The sequence below is a fragment of the Protopterus annectens genome, chromosome 15.part0, assembly GCF_019279795.1.
Source record: "Protopterus annectens isolate FY-2018-M chromosome 15.part0, PAN1.0, whole genome shotgun sequence".
Taxonomy (NCBI): domain Eukaryota; kingdom Metazoa; phylum Chordata; order Ceratodontiformes; family Protopteridae; genus Protopterus; species Protopterus annectens.
Window position 1 is genome coordinate 623,901,459 of NC_056749.1, and position 15,372 is coordinate 623,916,830.

The 15,372-nt window shown below is 41.6% G+C and overlaps 1 protein-coding gene across 1 annotated transcript in view; it reads right to left on the reverse strand.

Moving 5' to 3' along the window:
• Positions 1-15,372, reverse strand: part of LOC122789862 (U2 snRNP-associated SURP motif-containing protein-like) — a 1,539,784-nt gene that overhangs the window by 928,114 nt on the left and 596,298 nt on the right. The window lies entirely within an intron of this gene.

The following is a 15,372-nucleotide window of genomic DNA, read 5'->3' on the forward strand; positions in this document are numbered from 1 at the left end:
TAGAGGAATCATGAGAATAGATGTCAATTATCCTAGAATTCAGAGACATTTCCTTGCCGAGGCTTTTGTCTGAGGAAAAAAAAAATTCTGAATCTATTTTTTTTTTCCTGCAATAGAAAAACTCTGAACTGAGGTGTGTAGGAGGGACAAGGGGAAAACAATCGTGTGACGAGTTAAACAAGACATTTGGATGTTCCTCTGAAACACCAGTTTGTGCAAGGCAGCTCTTACCCAAGGGAGCGATTCCCAACACTTCTAAGAGAGTCTACAAAAATAAGCAAATTGTCTAAATAAGGAAAAATGTGAATACCTTGGAGATTGCAGAAGGCTATCAAAGGAGCTAGACACTTTGTAAAAATATTTTTGGAGCAGCTGTCAAGCCAAACAGTAATGCACGGAACTTAAAGCATGATAAAGACACAGAAATCCTCAACAAATATTTAAAATCTGGAGCTACAGAAATGTGGTGATGAACATCTTTTAAATTTAAGGTCACCAAAGGACTTAAATGGGGACTAAGAGGTAGCAGGTTGTGATGCAATAACATTTTGAACCTGGAGAGAAAAGGATTTAGAACTGGTCTCCATGAATTTCTCTTTGGCACAAGAAGCATTCTTGTATAAAACCTTATCCTAGCTGAGGAAGAGAGACTGGTTCTATCATCCCCACGTCAGCAGATGCTGAATTAAAGGAAAAAATGAAGTTTGAACTGGTGGATAAAGAATGCCTTGGAAGAGAGGGAGGGATTCCCACGGCCATCTGTAATAACTTTCAGAACCCATTTGTCTGACACTTTCTGTCACCAAAGCCAGAAATAGCGTTTTTTTTTTTTTTTAGGATGATTAAAGGCTTGCTAGGGTGGGGGGATTTTGAAGACAGACAATTATTCTTGTTAGAATGTTCTTTATACTGGGTGGGGTTCTTTCTTCTTGGAACCTCGCTGTTAATGGTTTTTAAAAGTCTGCTTATTTTGCTTTCTCTAAAAAGTGGTAGAGGTATCATTTAATTCCACTGGCAAACTTGCAGAAGGAAAGCTGAAAAATCTGTGAAATTCCCTGAATCAGCTTGCCTCTCATCATTCTTTTTAAAAACCTCTGCAGAAGGTCCAAAGACTAACACTTAAAAAGAAGAATATACAATTTCAGCTTTATCATCCTTATAGGAAGGTTTTGAGTATACAACTAAGCAAACCTCCTCAAGACAGTTCTAGTAGTAGCATCCCTGGAAGTGGCATCAGTCATATCATAAGCACATTTCAAAGCCTAAGTAGTCAGCTGAGGTAGAGAAGCAATAAAAATTACACACAGATTCCTTTTCCTCAAATGAGGAAACATGTCATAATGTACCTCATGTTCTCAGGAGAGGCAAGCATAAACTTTAACATACGAACTTGACAACAGAATATTCGAAAAATAAGTGCTGCAGGAAAATGCATTTTTCCACCAATTCTATCAAAAGCGTTTTCATCTTAGAAGAGGAGAGATTGGGATTACCAGATGTGTTGCAGCAGCTGGTATACCAGAGAAATCACTGCTGGGGCTAACCTATAGTTAAAATGTACAAACGTAAGACTGAAGAACTTCACAGAGTCTATCTGCTTTCTTCGGAGCAGCAGGTTACCTTGTCAGGCCAGTTACAGACTGTAACAAAAACATCCTCCAATGCTGGAAGAACAGGAGAAACTACAGTAGATTCAGGAAATTCCAGCTGCAGTAAATCATATTTCTTAAGAGACAGTGGAATATCATGTTCCCACTATAACAAATGATTCTTTCTGAAAACTGTTTCGGAAAAATAAAATCCTTTCAAGGGACTGTTGGAAACCCATCTCTCCTCAGAATCAGAAATCTGAGGAAGGAGGAAAAAAAACACAGAAGTTATGTACTTACTATAATGCCAGATCTGTGCAGCCTTCTGTTCTGAACTCCTGGGTATATTGATCCAAAAAGATCAGTCTTTGGTATTTTTTTATACTTTCAGATCTAGGTCTCAGCCCCCCCCTACCCATAATCCCTCCCATCATAAAGTACCATCAGATCGAGTTTGCCTACCTACCTTTCAGACATGTAACAACCAAACTATTGTACCAGTCAGTCAGCAGAAAAAATAGAAAGGGATTTGAGACAATATGTGGAAAAAAAAGCATACCCTCCCAAGGACAGTTTAGTCACAAAGCATAAGGATTCATGTTGCAGAGTAGGAGGACAACCCCAACAAGGGGAAGCAAAAAGTAAAACATTTTTTCCAAAACAACAAATGGATGGGTCAAACAGGGAAACCTAGTTTCCAGGATTCAGGTCAAGGGAGGTATCAGGACCCTCCCAAAGCTCCCAGATAATTACTACCAATGGAGTTTATTCCTGCCTACAAGGGATTTCACATTTACACTACACCGTTAGATACACTCCAACAGATCATTTTTCCCTTTTAGTTTGTTCCTTCAAAAAATTGACCTGGTAGATTCCTTGGTAGAAACAAAGTTCTACATTAGAAAACTTAATTTGGCAGCGTTTAGTGGGAAAGAAAAATGTAAAGATAAGGATTCAAAATTAGGTATCAAAAAGAAAAAAGTGTTTTTGACCCTTCATTGCACCCTAACCTGAGTGTATTTGAGAAGGCTGCTACAGATAACTTTTATAAATTAGAGACTAGTTCTAAAAAGAGAGGATTTTACCATCCAAATTTAAGTGAAGGAGAGAGGACGGTTTTGGAAATGTAGAAAGGATAGTTCCATATGGATTATGGAGACCAGACAAAGGTTGCTACCCTGTTTGTTACTCCTAAAATACATAAACTCTTAATGGATCCACCTTTTAGACCTACTGTCTCAGGAAGGGGATTCAAAACCTACCCCATTGGGGTCTGTATAGACAGATGGTTAAAGCCAATTTATGTAAAAGCCAAACATTATTATTGACTCCTGGGACTTTTTAGGAAGAGTAAAAAATCATCTTTGGGATAAAGGGTCATTTTTGTAGACCTTTTTACATAAATACCTAAAGAGGGCTTTCAGTACTTTAGTAATAATGTATTCAAGTACACAACTTTGACAAATGATAAAATAAGTCTCTAACAAATTAATGGCTTTGGTGCTTGATTTTAATTACATTTATTTTGAAGGGGAATATTACAAGCAATGCAAAGGTGTAGCAATGGGGGCTTCCTATGCTCCCATCTATGCTAATTTAGTATTAGTAGACTGGGAGTCCAAATTTGTGTTTGGTAGTAATTACAAACCCACTAAACTATATGCAAGACTTTGAACAATTTTTTTTATTTTACGGAAAAAAAACAGAAAATTACATTGTAGAATTTGTAAATTTCCTCCACAATTCATCCACTCTGAAATTTACATACAATTTCAACAAGAAAGGTATACATTATCTGGAAACCTTTATTGAACACACCACTAATGGTTTTAAGTTGAGAGTATATAGGAAACCAGCTTTTAGTAACACCTATTTGGATTTTTTGAGCTGCCATCCCTACAGTCAGAAAAAAAGTATTCTTAAAGGAAAATGTATAAGAGCTGCTACAATGACATTCCAATTTGAAGACATTATAAATGAACTAACCCTTACAGGAAATACGTTTTTAGGATGTAATTATCTCCCTAATTTGGTTGAAGACACCAGAAATGATGTACAGTCTCAGTGGGGGGTAAAATACAAATCATTACTTGGAGTAGGTTTACCCAATACTGTTAAGGAAAAGCTCAATAGTGACTTAGAGAGAGCTTTAGTAATTCAATATGGACCATATACACAATACGTTAAAAACATATTTAAAAGGAAAGTATAGTTGTGTACACTTACCATAAATGTAGATGCTCGAGTATATTCACTGTTGCAGTCATTACATTTGGGTGATCTGCTTGCATGTAGCCCTCAGTTGGCCAGATTAACAAAGTCTTGGGTCCTGCGTCGGTTGCTGTCCCTTCTTCCATGACGTCAGGGGTATAAAACATGCAGCCAATGCCATTACATCACTTTTTCTTGCCCCAGATTTCAGGTGCCCTCCTAACGGGGAGCAATTAAATTAAATTAAAAGTACAATGAAATATCTCCAACAAAAAAGGCAAATACACCAAATAGGCTTTTATGCATAGTAAAGGAAAGTAGAGGTATAGCCAAAAGAAGTTAGGGGGCTGAAGGGAGGGTAACCAGGACTGCAACAGTGAATACACTAACATCTACATTTATGGTAAGTGTACACAACTGTACTATGTTCTGCAAGTTTCACTGTTGCAGTCATTACATTTGGGTAGATTCCCAAAGCTGTGGTTGGCAGGAGGAATTTAGATATCATTAGGACCAGCTATAAGGCCCTGCAAGACTGCAGTGGCAAAGCCAGCTCAGAATTTAGAGAAAATTGGAAAATGGTAAGGCTTGGTGAAAGTATGTACAGAACTTCAGGTAGCAGCTTCTAGGATGTCCCTGGTAGGGACGCCTCTGATAAAGGCTGTAGAGGTAGATGTAGCCCTGGTGGAGTGAGGTCTGATCCCCTGGGGGACAGGTTTTCCATGGTGCTTATAGCAGAAATTAATGCAATGGCCTATCCATTTAGAAATAATTTGCTTTGAAATAGCCTCCCCCTCTGCCCCTGCAGCAAATGCTACCAGCAGTTGTTCAGATTTCCTTTGAGGTTTAGTCCTGTCCAAGTAGAATCTGAGTTGTCTGTGCACATCTAAGGAATGCAATAGCCATTCTCCTTTGTTCTGTGGACTGGGAAAGAAGGTTGGCAAATGAATGGACTGATTAAGAGCCACACTGGATACCACCTTGGGCATGAAGGATGGATTGGTTCTGAGGGACACCCTGTCTGCATGAAAAATGATGAAAGGCTTCACTGCCATAAGGGCCTGTAATTCAGATACCCTTCTAGCTGAAGTGATTGCTAAAAGGAAAGCAGTTTTCCAAGAAAGAAATTTTAGGTCTGCAGTACCAGCTGGTTCGAAAGGAAGTAGAATGAGTTTCTCCAAAACAAAGTTAAGGTCTCAGGCTGGGGTTGGAATACTCCTGGGTGGTCTTAAATTTTTGGCCCCTCAGTTGGGAGGGTGGCCTAATGGTTACGGCATTTGCCTTACAAACACAAGGTACAGGGTTTGAGTCTCCCAAGGGATAATTGGCTAGGCTTAAAATGGCTTGCAAGAGCAGTTAGCCTAGTACTAATTTATGAACCTGAGGGACTGCTTAAGCAGTGGATAAGAGAAGAGGGGGGGGGGGTTCTGTGTTATAATTAGCTGAAATGGCTAAGGCGTGGATTTTAATGGAGGAAAAAGGCAGGCCTTTGTGAAGCATCTCAGTTAAGTATTGTAAAATCTGAGGCAAATTGGGCTCTGCTGTGCTCATCCCTTGAGATTGGTTCCAGGCACAGAATCTTTTCCGTTTTTCAGCATAAGATTTTCTAGTGCTTGGCCTCCTTGCCTCAAATGATATCCATCACAGGTTTAACTAAGGGATGGTAAAGGAGAGATTATGTAATTAGCCAGGCTGCAAGGTTCAGTGTTAGAAGCCGAGGGTACAGAATCTGATTCTCCTGTTGAGACAACAGGGAAGGAATGTGAGGCAGGTGCCATGGGGATAACCGTGACACTGCGCAGGAGGGGGTTACCAGTGTTGGCGCGGCCAGTCTGGAGCAATCAAAATCATCCTTGGTTTGTCCCGTTTCATTTTCAGTAGTACTTTGGAGAGCAGAGCCAGAGGGGGGGAAGGCATAGACTGATAGGTTTTTCCAGCTGAAGGACACAGCATCCACTTTCCAGGCTTGTTTGTGGGGAGTCCTTGTGAAAAATGTGTCCAATTTGGTAGTTCTGGGGAGGCAAACTGTCTATATCTGTGCTCCCCCATTTGCTTGTCAACATTTTGAAAATCCTTGGTTCCGGTTTCCACTCGTGTTTGTCCATAAGGTTTCTGCTTAGTCCGTCCGCCAGTGCATTTAACTTTCCTGGCAGGAATTGAGCTTGTAGGTGCACTTGGTAGCTCAAGGCTGTGTTCCACAATGCCATGGCTAGTCTGCAGAGGGAGTTCGAATGTGTGCCTCCCTGCTTGTTTATGTACCACATAACAGTGGTGTTGTCAGTCTTTACCATTAGTTGCCCTGGAAGAATGTGGCCCTTGAAGGCTGTCCAAGTATTCTGTACAGCTAACATTTCTTTTTGATTGATATGCAGGTGCATTTGACTTGGGTTCCATTTCCCCTGAATGAACTTCCCTGCCAGGTGAGCCCCCCATGCATAGTCTGTGTCTGTTAGGGTTTGGGCAGCAGGGGGTGGTGTGAAAGGTAGTCCCTTGTTTTGGTGGCAAGCCTCTGCCCATCAAAGGAACTCTAGGTGTAGGCAAGATACGATAGGAATCATTGCTTCTAGATCCTGAGAATGTTGACACCATAAGCTTTTCAGACACCACTGTAGTTTCCTCATATGCAGTCTTGCATATGGAATTAGAAGAATGCAGGAGGCCATGAACTCCAAGGCTTGCAGCATTTGACTTGCAGATAGCAGGGTCTTTGTGGCCACTTGTTTGAGGTAGGTTGTCAAATGAATTTGTTTCTTTGGCGTGAGGTAGGCCATCTGGGAAGTTGAACTCAAGCTTGCTCCCAGGAATATAATATGTTGGCAGGGTACCATGTGCGATTTCTTTTCGTTTATGGTGTACCCCAAATTAGAACCTTTTGTACAAAGGCCAGATGATTCAAAAGTAAGTCCTGGCTTTCTGCCTGAATTAGACAATCATCCAGGTATGGGTATATTTGAATATTTCTTTGCCTGCAAAATGCAGCAACTGGAGCTAGGCACTTTGTGAATGCCCTGGGTGCAGTAGATAAGCCAAAGGGCAGTGCAGAAAACTATTTGAAGCGTGGGTATCTTCTGCAAGATTCCGATTGGGACGTGCGGGTATGCTTCTTTTAAATCTAGTGTTGCCAACCAGGCATCTTTGCCTAGCATAGGAAGTAATTGTTGGAAGAGTCAGCATCTTGAATTTTGGAATCTCCAGAAAGGTGTTTAGAGTAGACAGGTCCAGGATAAGACGCCATGAATTGTCTTTTTTGGGTACCAGGAAAAGTCTTGAGTAGAATCCTTGTCCCTTTTCCTCTTCTGGTACCAGTTGAACAGCCCCCATGCTTAAGAGAGAAAGTTCTTGTTTTTTGGCCTCAGCCCACTGATTTGTGGGTAGGTCCAGCCACCCGCTTGGCATTGGCAACGTATGGAAGTAAAGTCTGTATCCCTGGGACACTATATTTAAAACCCATTTGTCCTGGGTTATGAGTTCCCAGTTCTTTGCATGAAAAGCAATCTTTCCCACCAAAGGGGCAGCCAGTTGATAAGTGCTTGGAAATTTTAAAAGGAAGTCACTGGGACAGTTTACCATGGGGGGAGTCTTATTACTCCCAGATTTGGAAGTGGAGGCCCCCCACTGCTTAGTCCTGTGTCCCCCCCTGGGACTGAAACCTGGGGATTTTGCTGTACCTGGGTTTGGCTTGAGAAGACCTGGAAGAGGCTGGAAAGGACCAATTCCTAGAAGACCAGTGCCTACTAAATCTAGGAGGCTGAACTTGTAAGAAATCTTTAACAGTTTGCATAGACTTAGCTTTATCTTCCATCTTTTTAAGAACTTCATCAGCCTTGTTGCCAGACAGGCGGTCCTGATTTAAGGGAGCATCCAACAATTTAGCTTTAACATGATCAGGCAAAGATTGCCCCTTAAGCCAAGCATGACTTCTGAGCACAGACCCAGTTACAGCAGCCCTGCAAGAGGCCTCTTATGAATCAAAACCACACTGCAAAGTATGTTTTCCAACTTGTTCAGCAGAATGCATTAAATCCTGTAATTCTTTATTTTCCACACAGTCAGAAATCAACATAATTTTCTGTTTAAGCAATCCAATAACATGTTGCTGATACTTTAACATATGAAACTGGCAGTTTAAAGCCCTAATGGCCAAGGTTGCAGAAGTGGAAACCTTCTTACTCCATCTATCCAGCTGCCTGGAGTCTCTATCAGAAGGGGGTAGGATTTTTGGCAGTAGAAGCCTTAATGCTTTTGGGCCCCTGTGACAGTCTCTGGATCCGCAATAGGATTTTTAAAAAGAAACTTGTGTGACTCAGGAACTCTGTAGTATCTGTCTGGTTTTCTGGGAGCAGGAGGCAAGGAATCAGGGGCCAAACTAGATTCCGAAAAAGCATCATTAACAATGTCTAGTACAGGAGGAATGGCTAAAGGCCTATATGTTGAGGGTAGGAGTAAGAAATCCCTAAGCCTCTTTTTGAATCAGAAAAATCCTGGCTTTCCCAGTGGAAATGCTCCCTTAGAGTATTTAAGGTTTCCCCAAAAGAAAAATCCTCTGGAGGGGAAGCAGAGGGAATGGAGTCCTCTGCATCAGAATCCTCACAAGTAGATAAGGGCAGATCCAGATCATTAGAAGAATCAGAAAAAAACAGAATCCTGGTCAGAAGATTCATAAATCACTTCAGTCTTAGGGCCCCTTAGAAAGGGGGGGGGGGGTTGGCTACCCCTGATTACAGTTATTAGATCTTCAGCCATTCTTGTTTTTTAGGCATAGAGGCCTGAGCATGTGGCCTGGGCGTTGGTTTTTTAGGCATGGTTCGAGATTTAGGCCTAAGAGAAGGAGGTGTCAGTTTAATATGCAAGTTCGTAGGCCTGAATACACCCTCAGAAGCCGGTGCCTGCACAGCGGCTCCGGACCCATCCAAGGTAGAGGCATCCACGGGTTCCATAGTTGAAGCATCTCACGGCATACCAGACTCTGAATGGGTCTCAGTAGAGGCCTGCGAATCAGAAGTAGCGGGTATTAGGAGCTGCAAAAGCGCCTCAATGAGCACTGGTGACTGGCTTAGGAGAAGCGTCGTCGGCAGTTTTGGACCTCAGCGGCCTGTCTTTATCTTTGTGTTTTTCGGAATCCCGGTAGTCGGATAGCCAACAGACATTTCTGGATAAATGAAACGAGAACCGAAATATTTAGAGGCGAAAATATACAGACGACGGATAGTGCGCTGATTAAATAAAGCACAAAACCGACAGTAAGGTACATCGTGGTTAGGGCCTCGGCAAGGAATACAGTACGAATAAAAATCTTTATGAGATATTTGCTTTCCACAAGTAATGCAATTATTAACTTTTACTGACATCGGTAAGGAGAAAGAAAAAGTTTCCCCAATGGGGTACTTCGCTTTAGTTGAAGACTTCGGTTCTGAAACTCGAAAACAAAAATTTCAGGAGTCGGCCGAACGGCACTTGTGAACTGCTTCTGCTTCGGGCACCACACGGCAAGAAAGACTGATGTAATGTCGTTGGCTGCATGTTTTATACGCCTGACGTCATGGAAAAAGGGACAGCAACCGACACAGGACCCAGGACTTTGTTAATCAGGCTGATTGAGAGCTATCTGCAAGCAGATAACCCAAACGTAATGACTGCAACAGTGAAACACGAAGAACATCTGGAATACTATCAAGGATAATCCTCAGTTTTACCATATTGTATGGAAGGAACCAGTTTTTGTGTTTAAAACAGGCCCTAATGCATAGGTTAAGATTAGAAGTGTATGGACAATTCAATATCCAAACGAAAGAGTCTCTAAAGTAGACAACTGAGCATGTGCTCAATGTCCCTTTATATTGGAGGTTAACAGCTCAACAATCATTTAAAGTCACAAGTAAATTTTTTTTAGAGGAAATTGTCAATCGAAAAATGTTGTGTACCGTGCTGTATGTTCTAGCTGCCCAGTATTTAAGTGGGGAAAAAACAGAGGCGCATCAAAAAAAAAATATATATGAACAGTTGTATCAAATCAGTAGGCAAAATGATAATGCCTTATATAAACACAATACACTGTCCACTTTTTAAAGGTTTTCAATTTGGAATTTTAGAACAAGTTAAAGGCAATCCCAGATGTGGTGACGTGTAAAATAAATCAGGAGAAAGAGACGTTATATATGGCAGCTAAAACCTCATGCACAACAATGCCCAGGTATTAAATCAGAACATTTCACTTGAACCCCTTTTAAATTTGAGATCCTGTGTTTAAAACCTTTTTAAATATTTTTATATATGTTTTTCACTCTTATTTTACATGTTCCTAGAAAATGATATTATTTTAGTTATAAAGTAGAGGAATGGATATTTTTTTAATACATTGCTGTTTTAATGTTATACGACTAAGAATTGATACTATTACTGCTAAATAGTAAAAACTTTGTTCCAGTTAAGTAAGGCATGATTTAAACATGGTGATTCTGAAGAAATCCTGTTATTCAGGATGAAAGTGGTCAATTCACTGTTTTAGATGGTTCAATAAAATGTTAACATTTTTGCCGTAATTTTTAGTCTGCAGACTGAATGGTGCAATATTTTGGTCAGTTTACATTACACCTTCATGCTTACTAGCTTCCAGACATATCTACATTAACAAAAAAAAGTGAAAAAGCAGCCAGGACACAGCACAAATTATATGAAAGACTGATCCAACAGACGCAATATGGTCAGAGAGCCATACACACAAGACAATCTGGCAAGGGGGATGGAGGGAAGGCTGAGATGAGCAGAAGACAGGGATTTAGCGCTATGGTAAGTAGGAACTGAAAAACGAATATTAGCACTTGGTAAAAAACTGTTAAATCCAATAAAAGTGCCAGGGCACGCTGTTAGGTGATCCAAAGAAGTTTATTCCACAATGAATAAAAACCACGCTGTTTGCTTGACTCAAAAATCAGCGAAACCAACAGAATAATTGTATAATAACAAATTATTCTGTTGGTTTCGCTGATTTTTGAATCAAGCAAACAGCGTGGTTTTTATTCATTGTGGAATAAACTTCTTTGGATCACCTAACAGCGGGCTATGGTAAGTAGATTACTTTCATTTACAATATTGTCTTTTCTATCCGCCTAATCTCAAAGGACAGAGCCCCCCACTATTTGTAAAGGAAAGGACTTGGGTGGACCAGCTTACAATGTGAAACAAATGTATGAACTTGTAGGCCAAGCAGCCTCAGAACAAATATCTACTGGCACTCCAGCAAACAAGCTGCATAGTAAAGTGAGCTTTAGGTATTGAGTTGCTTTGTCATTGTATACAAAGCTTATACAATCAGACAGCCACCTAGATAACTTGACTTTAGAAATACCATGTCCCAATTTAGTTTTGGAAAAGGGGATATGATCATATCTTCTAAAATGTTTGATATGACACAAAAACTCAGCTGATGAGCATCCAGCAAATGTACAATATTTTCTCCTATGTTCGAGAAAGTTGGAAAGAAAACGGTTAAGTTAATGGTCCAATTCAGACAGCTTCCAAAGCCACTTTGAGGAAAAAAAATTTAGTTCGAAGAGACACTGTCCTTATGGAAAATCTGGTAAGGAGGATTACACACAACAAGGCCTGCAGCTCTGAAATCCTATTAGTTGAAGTAAAAGCCATCAGGAAAATAGTTTTCAATGATAGGAATTTTAGTTACACTGAGGCTGCTGGTTCAAAAGGGGTCTAGTCAGAGCATGAAGCACAAAAGTAATGTCCTGAGGAAGGACCAGGTCCTTCAATGGTGGATGGATAAGGCCGGATGGATGAGTGATACAGGAGATCGGGAAGGAGATCCAGCAACCAGAGGGTGTTTGAGATGAGGACAAAGGAATGGGAACCAAATATGACCAGGCCAAAATGGGGTGATAAGGTTCGCGCTTGCCTTGCACTGGATCACTTTCTGAAGGAGTTTTGTTCATAGGAAGTTGCTAGGCTATCGACCCAGAGGTCATTTCAAGCCTAGCAGTTTCTTTCTAGCCAATAACCAGGATTGTATTTAGTAATGACTATGTCCAGCAGGGTTGAGGGCACTATCCCCAGTGTCCCAGCCACTCGGCCAGGTTCCTTCTGAACAGAGGCATAGAGGTGCTCAGCTTCACATGAATTGGCAATCTATTCCAAAGACGTGGCAGTCGCTGGGAAACAAAAGTCTGTCATTCTAGCACATCCTATTCAAGCCGCAGGCCATACTGAGGTCCCTGGAATAGGTAGCTTAAGTCCCATTTGACTTGATGTGCAGTAAATTCATTAATTTTGGGGTAGAGATTGCTCTGTAAGCCAGGCATAAGTATCCCCTAAGAAGTCTACACGATACTGAGTACAGTGACAGGGACTTAAGTCGGTCTGTGTAAGGCACGTGCTGGAGTACTTGAACTTCTTAGCTAGAAACCTCTGAGGTCTCTCCAATTGCTGCAGGTAGTTAGTACAGTACATACCCATAAGGGGCATTATACTCAAGTTATGGGCCTGATTAGACAGGAGTAGAGAGAGAGTATAACCTCTTTTGCTCTAGAGGTGATGCCATTGCTAATCAAGTGTGCTATGTAGAAAGCCTTCCTTACTACAGTAGACACATGATGGTCAAAGTTAAGGTCGCAGTCTACTTGTGATCCCAGATCTCTTCTCACTTCATAGGTACACAGGGTCCTGTTAATTTGGTAGCATAAAGGGGCATTTTTTTACCAAAGAGAATAATGATGCATTTCTTTACATTCAGTTTGAGACCCAGTGGCCAAGGGAGGGTCAAATCGTCCCTCAGTGACTGTCCATCCTGAAGAATCAAGGCAAAGTATCTGCAGCATAAAGTGTTGAGAGGCGATTGAAAAGATCACAGCAAGGTTGGGCTTAGTGGCTACAGATCTTGGTAGCCATCGACTGAGAGACCACTCATGAGATGGAATAGACCTGCTCAATTTTTCCACTAAAACACAAACTTCCTGGGATGTGCAATGCCAATACAAAGCATTGGGACAACATTACCCCATGGCTACACTCCTATGGCATCTTGACATAATGGATAGAAGCGGATTTCACCTGGTTTGTTGATGTGCCAAACTACCTCAGGAAAACTGAAAGGCCTGCAACACTAAGATGGCAGCACTTATCTCAAAGATGCTGATGTGAAGTTTGGCCTCTGATACAGTCCATGTACCCTGGACAGTATTTCCTATGAAATGCCCACCCCCACCCCAGAAAGGAGACATCCATAGTAATTGTGGCTTTGGCAGGTGGAAAAAAAAATGAAAGGGTGACCTAAAACCACTAGCAGGGAATTAAGCCACCAGTGAATGTGTTGCCTGCATACTGGCACTAGACAAAGTGGAAACTGCACGGGCTGAAATAACATGGACCACTGGGCCAAAACAGTAAACTGCAGAACCCTTGTGTAAAACCTGGCATGAGGAGAGAGCATAATCGAACTATCGACCCCAGTAAATGAAGGATAGGTCTTGCTTGGATCTTTCAGTAGGAACTTCACAAGCTGGTTAACCAAGGGAGAGGACTTTGGAATCTAGAAGCTTGGAAATTTGAGTAGTAGTGTCCAAGTGGCACCCTATGAATTTTGTTGCCTGGACTGGACTCCGCTAGCTTCTCTTCAAATTGACAGCAATACTTAGCTTGTGACAAATGTGGAGAAAACAGTCCCTGGGGCCTGAACAAGTACAGCCCTCATGGCCGCTATGATGAGCCAGTCATCCAAGTATGGGAACGCACAGACCCCCTGCAGACTGAGATGTGCTGCAATCACTGCCTGCAGTTGAACATCCTGGCGGCTGTGGGAAGAACAAAGACCAAAGCCCTGAATTGGAAAGGACTGGTTCCCAGCAGAAAAAGCAGGAACCTCCTGAACAGTCTCACTATTTTGATGCAATAGCAGGTGTCCTGTTGGTCTACTGAAAACATCCAGGTGCCTTTCTTCAAAAAAGGCAGAATGGACTGAAATGTGACCATATGGAATTTTACTAACCGGTTTAGATGACAGAGGTCCAAAATGGACCTGAGGTCTCTGGTCTTTCAGAACCAAAATGAATTGTGAACAGACTCTGGATTCTTCCTGGTCTGTTGGGACCTTTACTGCCTTCCTCTGGACTAGGTGAGATATCAGGAAGTTTTGTTTTGTTTGCTGGATGGAAACAAAGAGGGATAATAGCATCTGGTTATGATTCTCTGCACCCAAGAATCTTGTGTGATGGCAAACTATGCTTGAGGGTACAGACACAAGTGTCCCCCAACTGCCTCCAGACTGCAGCAGTCAGGCAACTGTTCAGGAGAACTGGAAGGATTTCTCATTAAAGGAACCCTGAAATCCTTGATTCTGTAGGCTGCCTCTGCCACTGGGCTGACATACATTAAAGATGCTTCCGCCCCTGCCCAGGGAGGGATCTGTCTCCTGAAACATTCAAAGCAAAACCTTGGGACTTAGGAAACCACAACCTCTTTCTTCTGGTTTTGGGAAAAACTCTTATTTGGGGGGGGGGGGGGGCTTCAAGTTTCTTTGACCGTGGGTCCAAACAGTGTGGACCCATTGAAAGGGGTTCTGAAAATGACATCTTGAAAGTTTCCACAAAATTAGACATCTGGGTGTGCTGGCATACAGCACTGCCAGTGCCTGCCACTTTCAAAGTGCCATCCACTGTATTAGATAGCAAGTAAATGGACACAATAGATGTGGGCTGAAAGGTAAACCTCTGCAATTCCACCGTTTTCTTGATGTTGGCTGTTAAAGTACCCAAGAAGAACTTGAAGAGCTGCTTGGTCCAGTCTCTCTGGAATCATGTCTGGTGAGATAGGTAATTCAGTACATGAAAGTCAAACGTCACTGAGGCTCAAGTCCACTTTCCAAAATTTTACAAAGCCCTAGACTCCCTGTTAGGGAATGGACAGTGGAGCTCTTCTTTTGCTTAAGGTCCTTTTTTTGTGACTGACAACCACAATGACATCTACAGCAGGTCCCTTGCTCCAATGAAGCCCATCTCTACGAGCAACTAAGATTTTATTGTGCTTACATGGTATATTCTCCACCATATCTGGGTCCTTCCATGTTTTTTTAATGCAGAAGAGTAAAGGGAAAAAACAAATGGAGATAAAGAACACCCACGACTTAAAGTCAAAAAGGGATAAAGACCCACCAAAAAATTAGTACTGCCATATGATAAACAACTATTGACAACTAAATATATTTAAAACCCAAGAGAAGGATAGAATTACTTGTCAAAAAGACCCACATTCCCAAGCACTAAGTACAGAGATAACGCAGAGTCTAAAAAACGATAACAGAGCTGAAGTAACTGTAGGATTAGAGAGATTATGGGTAGAGGGAAGAAGGCCTGAGCACTGGATCCAGAAGTCTAAGAAGTGCCGATGTCGGTTATATATCCATGAGTTGAGGTGGACAGGAAAGACATCAACAGATCAGAATAAGACTCCTCAGACTCATTTCATGGTTCAAAATCTTAAATCTCCTCAGAAAATGAAGAGTCTTTTTTAAACTGGATTTTTTTTTTTTTAAACTGGAAGGGTCAATATTCTGACCTAAACCCTGAACTACACC